The following is a 16,591-nucleotide window of genomic DNA, read 5'->3' as shown; positions in this document are numbered from 1 at the left end:
TTCTTGCCCATAAACTGGAGTCGACAACTCTACTAACTTTGCTTAATACCGATCGGGTAGAATTATTTCGTATATTAACGGCTGTAATGTCATGTCCGCGTGTGTGTACGTGGTTGATGTCATCGATTTTTCATCGACAGCGAGACCGTCTGCCGAGTTTCAGCTCGATCGGATGTCGGAAAGCGAGTTGACCGAACACAAAAGTGAAATTCAAATTAATGCATTTAAAAATCGATCGCTGGGTTGTTTTTTGTATGTTTTTATTTAGTTAAAAAAAATTATATTTTCATATCTAGTATAAACCTTATTTACTATATTATTAACAACTTATTTCGATGACATTTAGCCACAGGTAAGTTTTTAGATTCTCACGGCCAAAAGCATTTTTGTTGTTTGTTTTTGGGGTGTTATGCCGTGTTGCGCTAACTCCTTCTTTAGCCGACGTTTCGGACAGCGTTGCAGTGTCCATCATCAGGGCAGATCCGGTAGATCCGAAGATGTGTATTGTGTAAGATGTATCTTCGGATCTACCGGATCTGCCCTGATGATGGACACTGCAACGCTGTCCGAAACGTCGGCTAAAGAAGGAGTTAGCGCAACACGGCATAACACCCCAAAAACAAACAACAAAAAAAAACATTTAGCCACACTTTACACTACATCTAAAATTTAGGCATAACTTAAGAAAAGCCTTTTAATTTCAGCTGTTTAGTGTATTTATGCGTAAACCCGACTTCAAAAGTTTTTCAATGTTGTCGAAAAAAAAAATCGAAATGCTCTAAGATCGAAAAAAAATGTTGTAGGTTCTCTAAGTGGTGCAGAATCAGCAGTTTACCGATTATAACACGAGTTGCCAGATACCGTGCATACATTTATGCAAATTGGACAATATTATTATAATTTCCTCAATGTGGTCGTTACAACGTTAATCCAACTTTAAAATATTCTGTTCATATGGGCTCGCGATAAATAACTATATGGAAAATGTAAGCACAATTCGAATTAATTTTATTCGGCTGGAAAATATCATTCATATATATAATTATATTATAATGTCACTTGACTGTATATGTAATAAAAAACTTATCAATTTAAAATGTTGTCAAGGTCGTATATTACAATTATATATCTAACCAGGTTCACACGTGCCGACGATTGTTTTTTTTATTTGTTCTATGAATTGAAAAGCTTAGATACAAATTAAATTTCAAAGAAATTTGACGATTTTGAATTGATGAGATAAGAATAGTAATAAGTTCAAAGAATAATTTTAATAAAATATATTTTTTTATTTTTCCAGCTTTATTCCGCGAAAATGTGAACCGGCAAAAAAAAACGGAAAGTTCCGGAATTATATCTACGGAATTTCCCCCATCAATGCAACTGTTTCCGAGGGTAAATCCCATAAAGAGTTGTGGATCTTTGAAATATCCATCGAACCATAAAAAATACTTCATATTTTTCAATTGTTTTAAAATCATCGCTTTGAATGTCTTCATAACACTTTTTATAGGTGTGTTGAATTGTCACTTTGATGAGTTATCTTGGAACCGACAAAAATATCGCAATTCTTCGGTAAATAGCAGTCTTATTGGGAAAACACATTATCAAGATTGAAGTAAAACGTCGATATCACATGCGTTTTGAGGTGGAAAAATATTTGATGATGAACATAATACGGAGAGATAAGTTTAAAAAATCAGGTTAAAGATAACACGTCTCCAACAACACGGTTGACAGATAAAATATTATTAGAAACAAATTATGTACTTCAATACTTTCTTTTTGATATACAATATAAGCAATATAGCAGTCCACAATATAAAGTAGATTGAATGCTGTTGAAATGAGATCCCTGAGGCGTATGTGTGGTAAAACCATGTGCACGGCTGATGAAAGCGTAATGATGAAAAAATTAGGATGTAACCTATAAGCTATACCCTTTGTACTCTTTTTGTGCAATAAATATTTTTTTTAAATTTTGATTTTTATTCTGAATGAGTGAGATTAAGAAAGAGACGCTTAGATGGTTTGGGCATGTAGAGCGAATGAGCGAAGAAAGGAGTGTAAGGAGAATATATGATGCGAATGCAAATGGCAGCAGAAGTCGGGGACGCCCGAGGAAGACATGGCACGACCAAGTGAATCAGATACTCGAGTCGGGGCATGTCAAGAGTCAGAATAAAAGAATAGTATGTATGAGACGATGTATGTATGTGAATGAGGCAAGAAGTGTGTGCCAAGACCGAGTTGTTTGGCGGTCCGTCCTCTCTGCCTACCCCTGCGGGGAAACGGTGTGTTGTATAGTTAGTTACAACATAATTATTGGCCACAGATCAACTGTAGTTCTGAGAAAAATTAAACACCAGCAGCACAACCATATACACGAGAGACGAGGATTAGAAATCAAATACGACTCCCACTTTAGAAAGAAAAAACTCAAAAGTCATTGATGTACGGAACTATGAACATATTTTTGCGAATTAGAGGAAATTAAATAAGTAACTAAACAAATTTAAAAGAAATCAATAAAATTATTAATTTAGACAAAAAATGTGTTTTTATTGTATATGTACTTATAAATATTTTAAGACATTAGTAACTATGTAGGTATCTATTAAAAATATATATTTAATATTGCAAATAAAATATTAAACGGTCCTTTTCTGAAAAGTGACATCCTTAAAATAAATTAATTTACATAACTACCATATATATCCGCAGTTAATAATTATATATTACTACCCGGTTTCGCTCGAATATCAGCAACACACGCTTTTTTCTTATTGAATAATTTACTTTAAGCAAAACATAATATTACATATAGCTCAACATGGAAATGACGTTGCGAGCTGAAAATAGTTTTGATACAATATAAATTGTAAATACATAAATATGCAGTTGATGAACGTCACTAAAGTGAGTACACAAAGTCAATGTACCTTCGTACATACATTTTAACACATTTAATTTAATTTCTTTTGTGATTCCATTGGAACACAGTATTTAATTATATCTCTAAATACTATAAAACAAAGTTACTCTCCGCATCTGTCTGTTTGTGCGCTTAGTTCTTCTAAACTACGCAACTGATTTCGATAGGGGTTTCACTATCATTTAGAGAATTTCTTCCGGAAGGTTTACACATATACTACATGCATATTATATTTATAGAAAGTAGATAAAAAGTCTCCTAGCAACGCCCGGTACATGTCAGCTAGTCGTAAAATAAACGATAAATAGTCCTTCAACCTCTAAATTATAATTCGAAAAGCGAATACTACAAGAATGTAGCCACGGTTAAAAAAACTGTTAACGAAATATCGTGCAAACGTTTCACATAAACATTATTATTTATTTATATAAATAAATAATACTTAACTTATTCACGCGCGTTTTTTCCGCCTGTGATGTTTGACACGTCAAAATGAAACGTCAAAACACAAACCAACTGTTAGCAAATACAAAATTCAGAAATGAAATATTACGGCCATGTACAATAATTTAGGTAAACACTGATTCAACAAAAAATTTACATCGGGGAAAAATAGAAAATGCAGCATTGTAACAGCTATTTCGTTCATAATGCGGATAATTTATTTGACGTATTTCGTTCCCGCCATGTTTTAACAGGTGACCGGATAAATCATCACATTGATAATTCATCACATTGATAATTCATCACATCTTTAAAAAGTTATACAAAGTCATGGAAAGTGATGAAACAAAAACATTATTAACTGGGTTAGGTGAGGTTAATTTTTTTTTCATCGTTTCTAATGACTTTATATCACTTTTTAAAAGTGTGTTGAATTGTCACTGTGTTGAGTTATCATGGAACCGTTTTAACATAATATTAAAATAGATTTTTTTAATTAAACCGAAACTAGAAATCAAATTTAGGTTCTTAAGTTCATAGATTGGGTTTATAAGAAAAGAAAAAAACACTAGCCTTAAAACTTTCACTTTCAATAATGACCGCCAAGTCAACAGATATTTTTAAGGTTAATTAAATATCTATGGTTGTATTTTAAAGTAATTAAGTTGAATCAGAGTGTTATTTAAAATAAATATCGTACTAAGCGTGTCCAGCCATCTTAAAACTTTACCGAAAGAAAAAAAAACCTATCTAAAAAATTTTTTTAATTGAGTTTTCAAAAAATACTTAAATGAAATGGATACAAGTCATTTCGTTACGCCTTCTTCTGAAGGACCTCACTTTCTCCATGCGCCAAGTGAAAATAGGCGCTAGTTTCATTCGTCTATAATATGTATTACCCAAGTTCCATTTGAAGAGGTTGAATTGCTATAAAAATACTCGAAATCTGAATGTTTAAGATGTAGAAAATAAAAACAGTTTTACCATATATCTAGTAATAAGTTTGGACATTTGATTAATGTCATCCACGGGACACACACACACACAAACCGGTATCCAAATCTAGAAGCACTTAAAACAATATTTATAAGCACTAAATTTCACTTGTAACAATAAATAGTTACATTTATTTTGTATTATAATAACTCTTAGCAAGGTATTTGCGCACTGTATGTTGTGGATAAATTAAATATACTACATTTTCCGGTCGGGAAATGATTCTCGACAACGTGGGCGATTTTCACGTGGCCATATGCGCTCCAAACCCGGAAAATACACTGCGTTCCGGGTTGGTTTACACCCGGAACGAAAAACTTGACGAATTATGACTTTTTTTTTGTTTTCACTGGTGTTATTTACGTTTTTTCGGCGGATTGTGGCACTTTTTTGGTTGTGGCGGTAATACGCAGCGAGTACGCGTGACTCGTTATCGAGCGGTCGGCTTTGACTGCGCGCCACGGGCGGCTCGGTGGGGTGGCGGTGGGGTGGCGGCGGAGGGGGGGTTGACGGGGGGAGGGGGCACTATACAGGCGGGAAAAATCATCGCGCGCCTTTTACGAAAATATCGGCCGCTTGATAAGAGCGCTTTTCGCGCGAGTAATTTATTGAGAATGCAATAGTAACCGTGAAATGGCTAATAGAAATTTATAATAACATTTATGTGTCAGTTTTAGTTTAAAATCTTCAAAAACTCAATTAAACGACGAAAATCTCTGAATGAAAACAACGCAACAGATTTTGATAGGTTTAATATAAATATATATACAGGGCTTTCCAATAAGGTGTTATTTTGAATAGCCCGCTATTTCGGTAGATTTTTTGGAGCTGTCATTTTTTGACATTTGACAATTAGAAACTACGCCATTAATAAAAATGGAACGATACACGCTTCAACAACGCATTGAAACTATTAAAATTCACTTGAGTGAATCAAATGCAAATCATCTTGAGTGATGAGGCCCATTTCCACCTCGGTGGCTTCGTCAACAAGCAAAATTGTCGCATCTGGGTCTCAGAAAACCCAAGAGTTATTGTTGAAAAGCCTCTCTATCTTCAACGTGTGACTGTTTGGTGCAGTTTATGGTCCGGCGGAGTCATTAGACCTTACTTTTTCGAAAATGAGGCTGGAGTAACAGTCACGGTGAATGGATTGCGCTATCGAGAGATGATTAATGATTTTTTATATCCGGAATTGGATGGCATTGATCTGGACAACGTTTACTTTCAACAAGACGGCGCTACGTGCCACACAAGCAACGAAACCATTGATCTTTTACGATTGAATACCAAAATAACACCTCTTATTGGAAAACCCTCAATTATAAAGCTTCTCCGAGCAACGCCTGGTAAACATCAGCCAGTCAATGTATAAATGGCAGAGCAGCGCCTTACGTCTTTTTTTTCAGTTTTTCGGACCTTTGGACAATAAATCATGTTTGAATTATTTTTTTTTGAATAGTTGCTCATTTAGAAATATGAACGTTTCCACATTTATCGATACGAGGAACATGTTATTAAAAAAATAACTTTAAATCTCTCGTGAGAAATAGCTATAATACTTAAATATATATTTTCTAGCTACTACCCGGTTTCAAGGTAATTTTTCAGATTAAAAAACCACTATTCATGATGCCAGAGCTCACCCATCAAACTATCTGCTTCATATTCAATGTTTTACTGTAAATTTAATTACGGTCGAATCACATTAGGAAAATAAGTCTTTTACGTTAAATTTTAAAAACATTCGATTTTTAAATTGAAATTCCCAGTAAACTTTCTTCCTTGCCGTAGCACTGTGGAGTATATCCAACCCGTACTGACTTATTATAGCTGTAGCTAGAGAGACACAGTCGAGGCCGGCTGATGTCAGTCTCCTCTCCCCTCTCACCCCACTACCTCCCGCCAACAGACCGGTTGGTCGCACGAGAAGCGAGTGAAAGAGAAGAACTTAATACTACACCGCGCTTAGAGCTTATAGTATAGTGCCTGTCTGCCTGTCTGACTGTATACAAGTATACAAGAGGTCATTTGTAGAACTGAAAGAGAGAGAAAACCCAAAAAAATATTCATATTTATTAGCCGTAGCTATGGCTCAGTCTGTTTGTGTGTGCAGATAAAGAAACAATAGCGCGTGTTGCTTTTACGTCAAACAGATGGCGCTGTTTTTTATTATTTTTTAAAATATGTTTTTACCTAGGTATATAAAAAAAAAACACACATATTCGAATGCAAGGTTGTGTCAAAATTTCAAAGCAACCGATGAAAAACTTTCGAGAGATTTAAGGAGAAGATTCTGAACAAACTAACATTTACATTTTTATTTATATAGATAAATACATAAAAGAAATATCGATATGAAGTAAGCGCCCCTGAGGTGATATCTCACAAAAGCGGCGCTATACAAATTATCCAATAAATAATGCCTACGATCGATTATTAATATGAGAGTATGGAATGTATCGGCAGCATCTCCTATCCTCTTCCTATTTTCCTCTTCCTCTCCCCTTCCTTTAACACCAAATTAATTTTAAGATAGTAAAACTTAATTTTTAATGCACTTTAACATAAGAAACTTCTGTGGCTTGACTTCAGTTAACTTGTATATTTATATCTATCATTGTATATTATATAAAAGCTGTTTGTTTCTTACAAAATAAATAAACACTAGCAGAAGTTGCTCTCATTTTGAAGGTCAAGTGTGCAAAATTTCACCAAGATAGATTTTTTATAAAAAACACTTTTCTTTTTACATACACGGTGTCCGGAAAATCGTAGTACAAGCGGGAAACTGATGAATCTACATCACATTTGGCCGGAGTCCGTTTTATGATATTTTTTATTTTTTGAGCTATTTAGTTTTAGAGTAAATCATTGCAATGATTATGATGGTTAAGAGGAAGCTACAAGCCAAAAATGTGTTTATTCTTGGTATACCTTATATTGCAGGTAATATGCATTAAAATCGCTTGACAAACGGAATCTAGAAACATTCGATTTCAAGCACAAAACTGGTTTTTATTTATTTTGTAAATAATTTTATAAAAAAGCAAAAAAGTTAATCAAGTGAAACTGTCACAGATAATCTTAGCTATAATACTGTATTTAAAAAAAATGTTTCATTTACGCGTTCATACTTCTATTGAAAAAATATTTTTTATTGAGTAATTTATTATTTTATTTGTATTCTACTCAAGCGAAAGGATAGGAAAACCTTCAATTTATCTAAAGCATATTTTTTGGTATTCATAATGTACACCAGTTCGTTATAAATATTAATCAAAATAGTGATTTAGCTTTAAGCTTCGCCTTAAGAAACATGCATTGAAGCGTAGATCCGGCTCTAAAAGTTTTTTAAACCTTTGGTGAAAAAATATTTTCCGCTTGTACCTACCACTAATTTTCGGACATCGTTTTTTTACAATTACAATTTTACATACAATTTTTTTTCAATTATTTTGAAAACTTTGACATCTGCCACAGGGACAAAAGTGGTGAGTACACAAGAAACATACTATTAAATGCATAACTTTTCTAGACACCTAACGCATAATTTTTTTTTAAATAAAAGCCATAGACGGCCCCAGCCTAGACATGCGGTCTATATTATTGTGTCTCTCTGACTGTATACTATGGTAGCCTATTATAGAGTTGAAAGTATTAGTAGATACACAAGTCTGCCCCAATACATCGACGGTTAGCTAGCAGTTATGTAGTTGGTATGTAGACGTAGGTAGTATCGGGACTTGTGACCATTAAACTAGGGCCGAGCCCCCGAATGATACAATTTGTGTAGTGATTAATTAGTGACGTAGCGGCAGAGGGGCTACTAACAGCTAGTAGCTCCTCGTGGGATATTTATTTGTTTATTATGGTCGTGAATCATCAGTAGATACTTATCACCAGGAATGGGGAGATTCAAGCTCGTTAATTGCTGTAATTGATTAATTATTGTCTGTTGGGAGATGTTCTTCCGTTAGCAACTTTTGTACATTTGGGAGACGTGGCTTATTCGTGTGGGTCAAACATTTGAATTGTAACGACGACTTAGTAAATACGAAAGAAGTAAGGAGTGTATGCCAAGATAGAGATGGGGGATAGGAAGACGATTTGATGCTTAATTATTGGTTATGTTCAAGATACCACACGGCAGAACAGATGGTCTAGCACAGCATAACATGACAAGAGAAATGATGCTATTGAAATAAGATACGATTCCAGATTTTCACGGCCAAAATGAAAGAAGCCAGGGGTGTATGCCAAGATAGGGATGGGGGATAGGAAGACGATTTGATGCTTAATTCGTTGCACATGTGAAGCAATTGGTTAAGCTTAAGATACCACATTTCAGAACAGATGTTCTAGCACAGAATAGCATGACAAGATAAATGATGCTATTGAAATAAGATATGATTTGAGATATTCACGGCCAAAATGAAAGAAGCAAGGAGTGTATTCCAAGATAGAGATGGGGGATAGGAAGACGGTTTGATGCTTAATTCGTTGCACATGTAAAGCAATTGGTTAAGCTTAAGATACCACACGGCAGAACAGATGTTCTAGCACAGCATAGCATGACAAGAGAAATGATGCTATTGAAATAAGATATGATTTGAGATTTTAACGGCCAAAAGTATGGAGGAATAGGCCAAGCCATGAGGTTATTGCAAGAGTGTGAGACTGGCATCATGTAAAGCTGTCCGAAACGTTGGCTATTTTTAGGAGCTAGCCAGTCCATAGGAAGATTGAGAGGAGCATTGGTAGAAGTAGAAATGTGACGGAAATCATAATCATAATTTCATTATTTAACCAGCCTTAGTTTACGCTGATGTAGGAATTGCGGAATTCACTCGATACGAATTGCTTCGATGTTTGCTAGTTTTGTTTAGCGTGTAGAATTAATTAGCCTCATTTTCTCTGTACAGGAACACGACCGACCTTTTCTACATTCTTAAGACGACGCAATACGTAGACGTAGTAATGCAAAGTTACGTGTTTTTGGTTTGAAAATTTGATCGCCGAGAAATATGTTAGATGCTTCAATTAAATACTGCGAGTAGAACATATCCTTGGCCTTTGAAACAATCGAGCATTTTTTTGGCCATGTCTTTTTATAAGCGCATAAAAAAATAAAATATCAAGCCAATAAAAACTGATATAAAATTCAAAATATAGGATAATTACGTTTTATTAACACATTTTCGGATATAATTTTATTGTATAATGTGGAAAATGAAGTTCTTTAGAAAATTATCGTAAAACATTTAAATATTTGAGACTGAAAAACAAAAGAAAAACACTTTTTTTGGCGATATTTTTTTTCTTGTATAAATAAAAATACGCGGCTGGTGTTATAGTCCAGTCAGTGGGGGATAAAAAAGGGCTCCACCTTGCAAAAGGTTAGGTAGTAGCGATTTTCACATATGTTGTTAAGATTGGGACTCTAAAGAAGAAAAAAAAGTTTTCGACCTTGGGGGGGTCGAGCTCGATCCGCCATCTTGGATTGAAGGTGCCAAAATTTGGTTTTTTCAAAATAATTATGAAGTGGTTGATTTTATAACCAAATTGTTGAAGGCAAACTTAAAGACAACCAAATTACCTACATTTTTTGTAGATAGTTTTTTTTGTAAGTCTTATGGGTAACGAGTTACAGTGGTTGAAAGAAGAAAATTTTGACAAAAAATTGTAAAACTCCAGTTTTCTTGATAAATTTTGTACGAACATATTACACAATATCATTTTAACAAATTTCTACGTTACAATATACTTATATAGCATCATCCGTGTGCTCGATGACGTTGATTTGTTATAGTGGGATCCTAGTCTACAGCTGACTTGGCAACACTGATTGAGTCGGGGTGGTTACAGGACGTTGCCTGGATGCTCGGTCACACAGTGTGCTCGTGCGCAAAGGTACGAAATCATCATTTTATGGTGTTTTCGAACAACTTCCAGAAGGCGTGCAACTTGAAGGTAGCAAAATTAATGTTGTAGATGGAGGATATCTTTTACATAAAGTTGTATGGAATCGGAATGATTATTTTGGGTCAATTTGCGAGAAGTACGTTCACTATGTAAGAAATCACTATGGATCATATGCAGTCATTGTTTTCGATGGATATCCGCTTGATGATGGTGAAAAAAATACGAAAACCGCAGAAAGACTTCGCCGATCGAAGAAGCACATGTCTGCAGATGTTCTTTTCGATTAAACAATGCCAGTTCAAGTTTCACAAGAACGATTTTTAGCCAATGAAAATAACAAAGTCCGTCTGATTTCGATGCTTACAAAGCAATTTATACAGGATGATTTTACAGTTAAGCAGGCTGAAGAAGATGCTGATGAGTTGATTGTCAATACTGCGATTTCCTTGTGTTCATCATATGACGCTGTTTTCATTATTGGCGAAGACGTTGATCTCCTAGTTCTGCTGACAGCATGACAGCATTAGCACCACAAAAAAATAGTATATATCTTCGCAAACCCGGTAGAGGCAAAACTTTTGAAAGATTGTATTTCGCGAAAAGTGTGAAATACAAAGAGGCGGCTGAGAATATTCTGTTTCTTCATGCCTTTAGCGGCTGCGATACAACATCGTCCTTCTTCAACCAAGGAAAAAATAAATTTAGTTCGCTTGTGCAAAACGACACAAGACTCAATGCCATGATAAGAATCTTCAAACAACATGATGCAACACCAGAAGACATAGCAGTTGCAGGAACACGCTTTCTTGTTGCTTTATACGGGGGTGACATGGATAAGGAAACCTTGGAAGAAGTCCTCTACAAACGTTTCGCCATTGTTGTCGTTGTCGACAACAAAAAGCAAATTCAATCTTGCCTCTTTGCCACTAACGAACGACTACACGGTACCATGCATTTAGAACGTACCATCAAGTCCAAAAATGGTATGGAATCCAAAAAAATCCAGAAAACTGGGCCTGGAAACGTGACATCAACGGGCTTGTTCCAGTAAAAATGACAAAGAAACCAGCACCCGAGACTTAAAATTTATTTCATGCAATTGTAAAAAAGGATGCGGCGTTGCATGTGGCTGCAGGAAAGCTGGATTTAAGTGTTCTATTGTATGTGGGTGCTGTAATGGTCAAACATGCCGAAATTCGCCAGAGGTTCACATCGATGTCGAGGACGAAGAAGAAGAGATTTTGTCAATGGAAGCCCAAATATCACAGGCAATGAGTTAGATGATGACATTGATGACGAAGACTGTTATTAAGTAACATAATTTATAGTAACATAATTCACAGTAATGTAACATAATTTACTGTAGCATAACGCTGGTATATCTGTGGAGTTGACCTACTGGGGATACCACAATAAAAAAAAAGCGCAATGTTCTCTACCTCATGGTGGTGTGGAAATGAGTTAACAAAATTATTATAATTATGTAATGAATAACCCGCAAAAATTACAGAGTTGGGAATTTCATCACTTTTTTGAAAAATATTTACATTTCCGCCACTGTAACTCGTTACCTATTAGACTTACAAAAAAAAACTTTCTACAAAAAATGTAGGTAATTTAGTTGTCTTTAAGTTTGCGTTCAACAATTTGGTTGTAAAAACGACCACTTCACAATTATTTAAAAAAAAACAAATTTTGGCACCTTCAATCCAAGATGGCGGATCGAGCTCGACCCTCCCAAGGTCGAAAACTTTTTTTTTTCTTTAGAGTCCCAATCTTAACAACATATATCAAAATCGCTACTACCTAACCTTTTGCAAGGTAAAACTCCCCACTGACTGGACTATTAAACAAGAATTTTAAACCTTATCGCCATCTACATATGGAGTGTTATTGTGAGCGGTCCGATTCGAAAATTTACACGACGTGGTTTACCACCTTCAGACGAAGCTTAATGCTAAATCACTATTTTGATTAATCTTTATAACGAATTGTTGTACATTATGAATATCAAAAATATGCATTAAATAAATTTGAAGGTTTCCTATCGTTTCGCTTGAGTAGAATACCAATATAAAATAAATTACTCAATAAAAAATATAAATGTAAGCTACTAAAAAATATATTTTTTCAATAGAAATGTATGAACGCGTAAAGGAAACAACTTTTCAATAATACAGTATTATAGATAAGATTATCTGTGACAGTTTCACTTTGTGAAATTTATTTACAGAATAAATAAAAACCAGTTTTGTGCTTGAAATCGAACGTTTCTAGACTCTGTTTGTCAAGCGATTTTAATGCCTATTACCTACAATATAAGACATACCAAGCATTTATACATTTTTGGCTTGTAGCTTCCTCTTAAATAAGAAGACCCAATGATGTTGCAATACATGTAGACTTGCTATTGTCTGAAAAACTCAAGATAAAATTGTATTGTAACGTAAAACTTACATAATTATTTATTTTTTACATAAAGACTCTCCAATCTTGCAGCCACAAAATTAAATCATAAAAGTGAACAAAATGCGCATTTCTCCCTCACCAAAAAGAGGTGGGGTGGGGTGGGACGACGTTCTAGATATTTCCAGACTAACCTTCGGCGCAATTCAGGCACCGGGGTGGTGGGGGGTGCAGGCGAGGTACCTACTCCGCCCTTTCTACAAACGGTGGCCCTCGGCAGCAGACCACGTGGAAACCACGCCGCGGCCACGCTTTCCCTTCACAGGAATGTCGATCCGTCCTCACTAACCAAAGAAACGCCACTAAAATGCAACTAAAACCGAAACGACACAAAAAGGGAGATATCCACTTTAAGCAAAATTTCTCTAAATTAATGCAACGCGGAAAGTGTTTTATGTATGTGCTTACTTACTGTCAACAAAACTTTTCTTACTCCAGTCCACGTCGGGTTTAATAGTAGGTACGTAAGCATTTTTTATTGTAGTCTGCCATGAATCAATGGAAAGGGAAGTTGCTCAATATAAAAGGGTTAAATCGTTCCTTCCGCGCGGAAAATGCTCCGAGCTAACAGGCGGCACTTTTTGATGAATGTGTACAATTTTCCATAACGTTTGCTTTTTCATTTGTGCCGCTGTGGAAGGCTTGTCGAGGAATTTTCGCGCGCAGTTGTGACCTGTTCCGAGATGTAAAAATTGCGGTAAAGCTAAGGGCACTTACTAAAAATGTGTCTATCAAAACTATATTAACGATTTGTTGCTAAATGTTAATGGCGTGGCCCTTTTTACGTGTTGGTGCGTTCGGTTTAATGATGGGATCCTGAGAAACGGTAAATCGGCATGTGGGTTTATGACTGAGTCACTTTTTGAGGCGTAGAATGTGCGAGGTTTGCAGTACTTCCCATAGGAAAAGATATCGATCGGAAATCGCACCTGGGGCCTTAGCATGAGAATCGATCGAACTTAACGATATCGTATTGCTAAGCGTATCTACCGACCATTTTATAACGACTTCCCTAGCATGAGAACACTATTGATATCTCTAACGACATCGATAAGGCAATAAATACAAATCGATATACGCTGGCAATACTGGGACGGAATTGTCTATGAATTGGATAGACGTCAGACGTCAAACGTCAGATTTCAAGCTTGATCATTGTAACCGCCTTGTTTTTTTAATATTTTACGATGTCGCAAGCAATGGTAGCTGGGTAAGTTATTTATTTATCTTTTTATGTGAAAGAATTTCCATTATTATCAAAGAGATATACTTACATTCTATTGTGTCAAAATTTTGAAGTTATTTTTACTAATATTTCAATCATACGCAGTATTTTAAGATATTCAAAATGCTGATATTATGATTTCAGGAAGAGAGTAAGGTCGACGACCAGTCAAATGGACTGCTAACCAGCTATATGGCTGACCATTCGGAGTTCGCCGCTGGAAGGTTTGTGGGACCTCGGGGTTCGGAATTTGGCGGAACAACTGGCAGAATTATGTCCTGCTAAGTCAGACGAGCAGTGGAAAACAGTGAGTATTTGTACCTACCTATACAAACTGGTTGCAGCAAACTTTGCTGACCTTCTAATATAATCTATCATCGAGACACTTGATATAAGACGGTAAATCACTTTTAACCTGACATTATTTTTACATTTTACAGACATGGCGTGACATAGCTTCCCCTTCTCGCCCGAGCAAGAAGAGGAAGCTAACTGACAAGCCAGATGTGGGGGTTCGGATGGTGATGGCGCAGGAGGCTAGTAACGAATCATCCAAGGAGCTTGTGGGAGCTATTAATAAATTCTCCAATATTTTTAAGGTATTTCCTATTTCTCTTCGAATCACTCCCAAATACAGCGCTACACGTGTAAGTTGCCAGATTAAAATATAAAGAAATAGCGTCAATCCATGTTTAGGCCACTGCCAACTTATAAGTGTGGCACTGTACTTTTAAATTAGAATTAAATCTTAGTAGAACAAAATAAAATGCCCAGCTTTGACTTAACTAACTAACTAACCATCACGCCGTTTCCCCGCAGGGGTAGGCAGAGAGGACGGACCGCCAAACAACTCGGTCTTGGCACACACTCCTTGCCTCATTTACATTCATACATCGTCTCATACATACTCTTCTATTATTATTAGCTTTGACTTATTTCATTTATTTATTGTACTATTCCCAATGTACTATTTTTCCATTTTGCGCGGTGGAGTTTTTATTGTTCTGTTTGTTTAGATATTCTTTGTGTTAAAAAAAATTAATAAACATGTAAAATCCAGCTTGGCGAGAAATTCAAAATGAATAAATTCATTTATAATCTTCCTTTTAGTATGTCGACTACCTATTGTTATTTAAATTAAATTAATGAGTTGTTATTTATCATTTCAGAGTTCAATGGATCGATTTGCTGACATTTTTGAGGTATTTCCTGTTCCTTTTTGTAATTATTTGTCAGGGCACCCCGAGACCGGGCAAGATACAGTGTCTACATAGACATGGTGCTTTTCTGGTCTCGTCTCACTGGCACTAATAACTAATTTACTATAGAAGGTAAATTAAGTTAGTAAATTAATGAATTATCATCTCTTGTTTCAGAGATACACGGCAGTGGAACGTGAAAGGGTTTGTTTACTCCAACGACAGTTGGCGAGGTATTTATTTGCTATACATCTATACAGGCTTTTAAAAACATTTAATGTACAAAACTGAACAAATTAAATTAAATATTGCATTATTTAATATGTCACTTGAGAGATTGCGAAGTATGTTCACAAGGGATGGAACACGATTATTAACAATTGTCCTTGGAGAGGCAAGCAGTCCAGCTAGGAGGTACGATGAAAGTAGAATGAATGAGATCTCTAATAAAACATTTCTAATTCTAGACAAACTCAACCATCGAAACAACCGTCAACATAATTTGCTAACTCGCCCAACTATACGTTGCAGTTGGAGTCGGAGGATGACTGCGATTAGTTTTTAGGTTTTTTTTTATAATTTTCAAGATAATAAGTTTTTTGTATACTTTGTGTGTTAAATTTTTATTTTTATTAACGTTTTGCATGTTCATAATTTTTATGTTTCTTGTGAAAAAGTGAAACTCAACAACAAATGTCATTTTTTTACAATTTAGATACATACAATACAATATTTTAAAGTACGTGTTGTGTAATATTGCATGCAGCACTTTGCATATACATATACTTGATTAGTAGCAGTTCTTCAAACTCTTGCAATGTCTCTGTGAGGCGTGAATTGTTTTTACAATGTAGGTACATACAATACAGTGTTTTAAAGTACTATTGAAGTTCTTTTTGAGAAATATTGCATAGAGCGCTTTGCATATATGTATACTTGATTAGTAGCAGTTCTTCAAACTCTTGCAATGTCTCTGTGAGGCGTGAATTGTTTTTACAATGTAGGTACATACAATACAATGTTTTAAAGTACTATTGAAGTTCTTTTTGAGAAATATTGCATGCAGCGCTTTGCATATATGTATATTTGATTAGAAGCATTTCTTCAAACTCTTGCAATGTCTCTGTGAGGCGTGAATTGTTTTTACAATGTAGGTACATACAATACAATGTTTTAAAGTACTATTGAAGTTCTTTTTGTGAAATATTGCATGCAGCGCTTTGCATATATGAATATGTACTTGATTAGTAGCAGTTCTTCAAACTCTCGCAACGTCTCTGTGAGGCGTGAATTGTTTTTACAATGTAGGTACATACAATACAATGTTTTAAAGTACTATTGAAGTTCTTTTTGAGAAATATTGCATGCAGCGCTTTGCATATATGTATATTTGATTAGAAG

At 35.2% G+C, this 16,591-nt stretch overlaps 1 protein-coding gene and 1 long non-coding RNA gene across 13 annotated transcripts in view; one reads left to right on the top strand and one right to left on the bottom strand.

Moving 5' to 3' along the window:
• The window catches only part of LOC149412736 (phosphatidylinositol-3,5-bisphosphate 3-phosphatase MTMR3), a 273,058-nt gene that overhangs the window by 149,985 nt on the left and 106,482 nt on the right, over positions 1 to 16,591 (bottom strand). For 4 of the 11 annotated variants that reach the window (XM_089645070.1, XM_089645071.1, XM_089645064.1 and 1 more), the window contains exon 1: positions 4,364 to 5,029. The exons of 1 other annotated variant lie outside the window; for it this stretch is intronic. The gene's annotated coding sequence lies outside the window, so the exon portion shown is untranslated. Of the gene's footprint in view, positions 1 to 4,363; positions 5,031 to 16,591 lie in introns of those variants that run through there. 6 more of the 11 variants (XM_089645065.1, XM_089645067.1, XM_089645069.1 and 3 more) reach the window with 5 other exon arrangements.
• On the top strand, positions 12,115 to 16,109 carry LOC149412738 (uncharacterized). 2 transcript variants are annotated; one of them, XR_016304242.1, is made up of 5 exons: positions 12,115 to 14,298; positions 14,432 to 14,590; positions 15,161 to 15,193; positions 15,368 to 15,423; positions 15,658 to 16,109. It is a non-coding gene; the product is annotated as an uncharacterized LOC149412738 (long non-coding RNA). The 2 variants fall into 2 exon arrangements; XR_016304243.1 differs by having other exon boundaries at positions 12,119 to 13,976; positions 14,136 to 14,298; positions 15,368 to 16,109.

Source organism: Hesperophylax consimilis, chromosome 22 (assembly GCF_061612785.1).
Source record: "Hesperophylax consimilis isolate HC1 chromosome 22, BYU_Hcon_1.0, whole genome shotgun sequence".
Taxonomy (NCBI): domain Eukaryota; kingdom Metazoa; phylum Arthropoda; class Insecta; order Trichoptera; family Limnephilidae; genus Hesperophylax; species Hesperophylax consimilis.
Note: the sequence above shows the minus strand (reverse complement) of the source record. Positions and strands in the feature narration are given on the sequence as shown.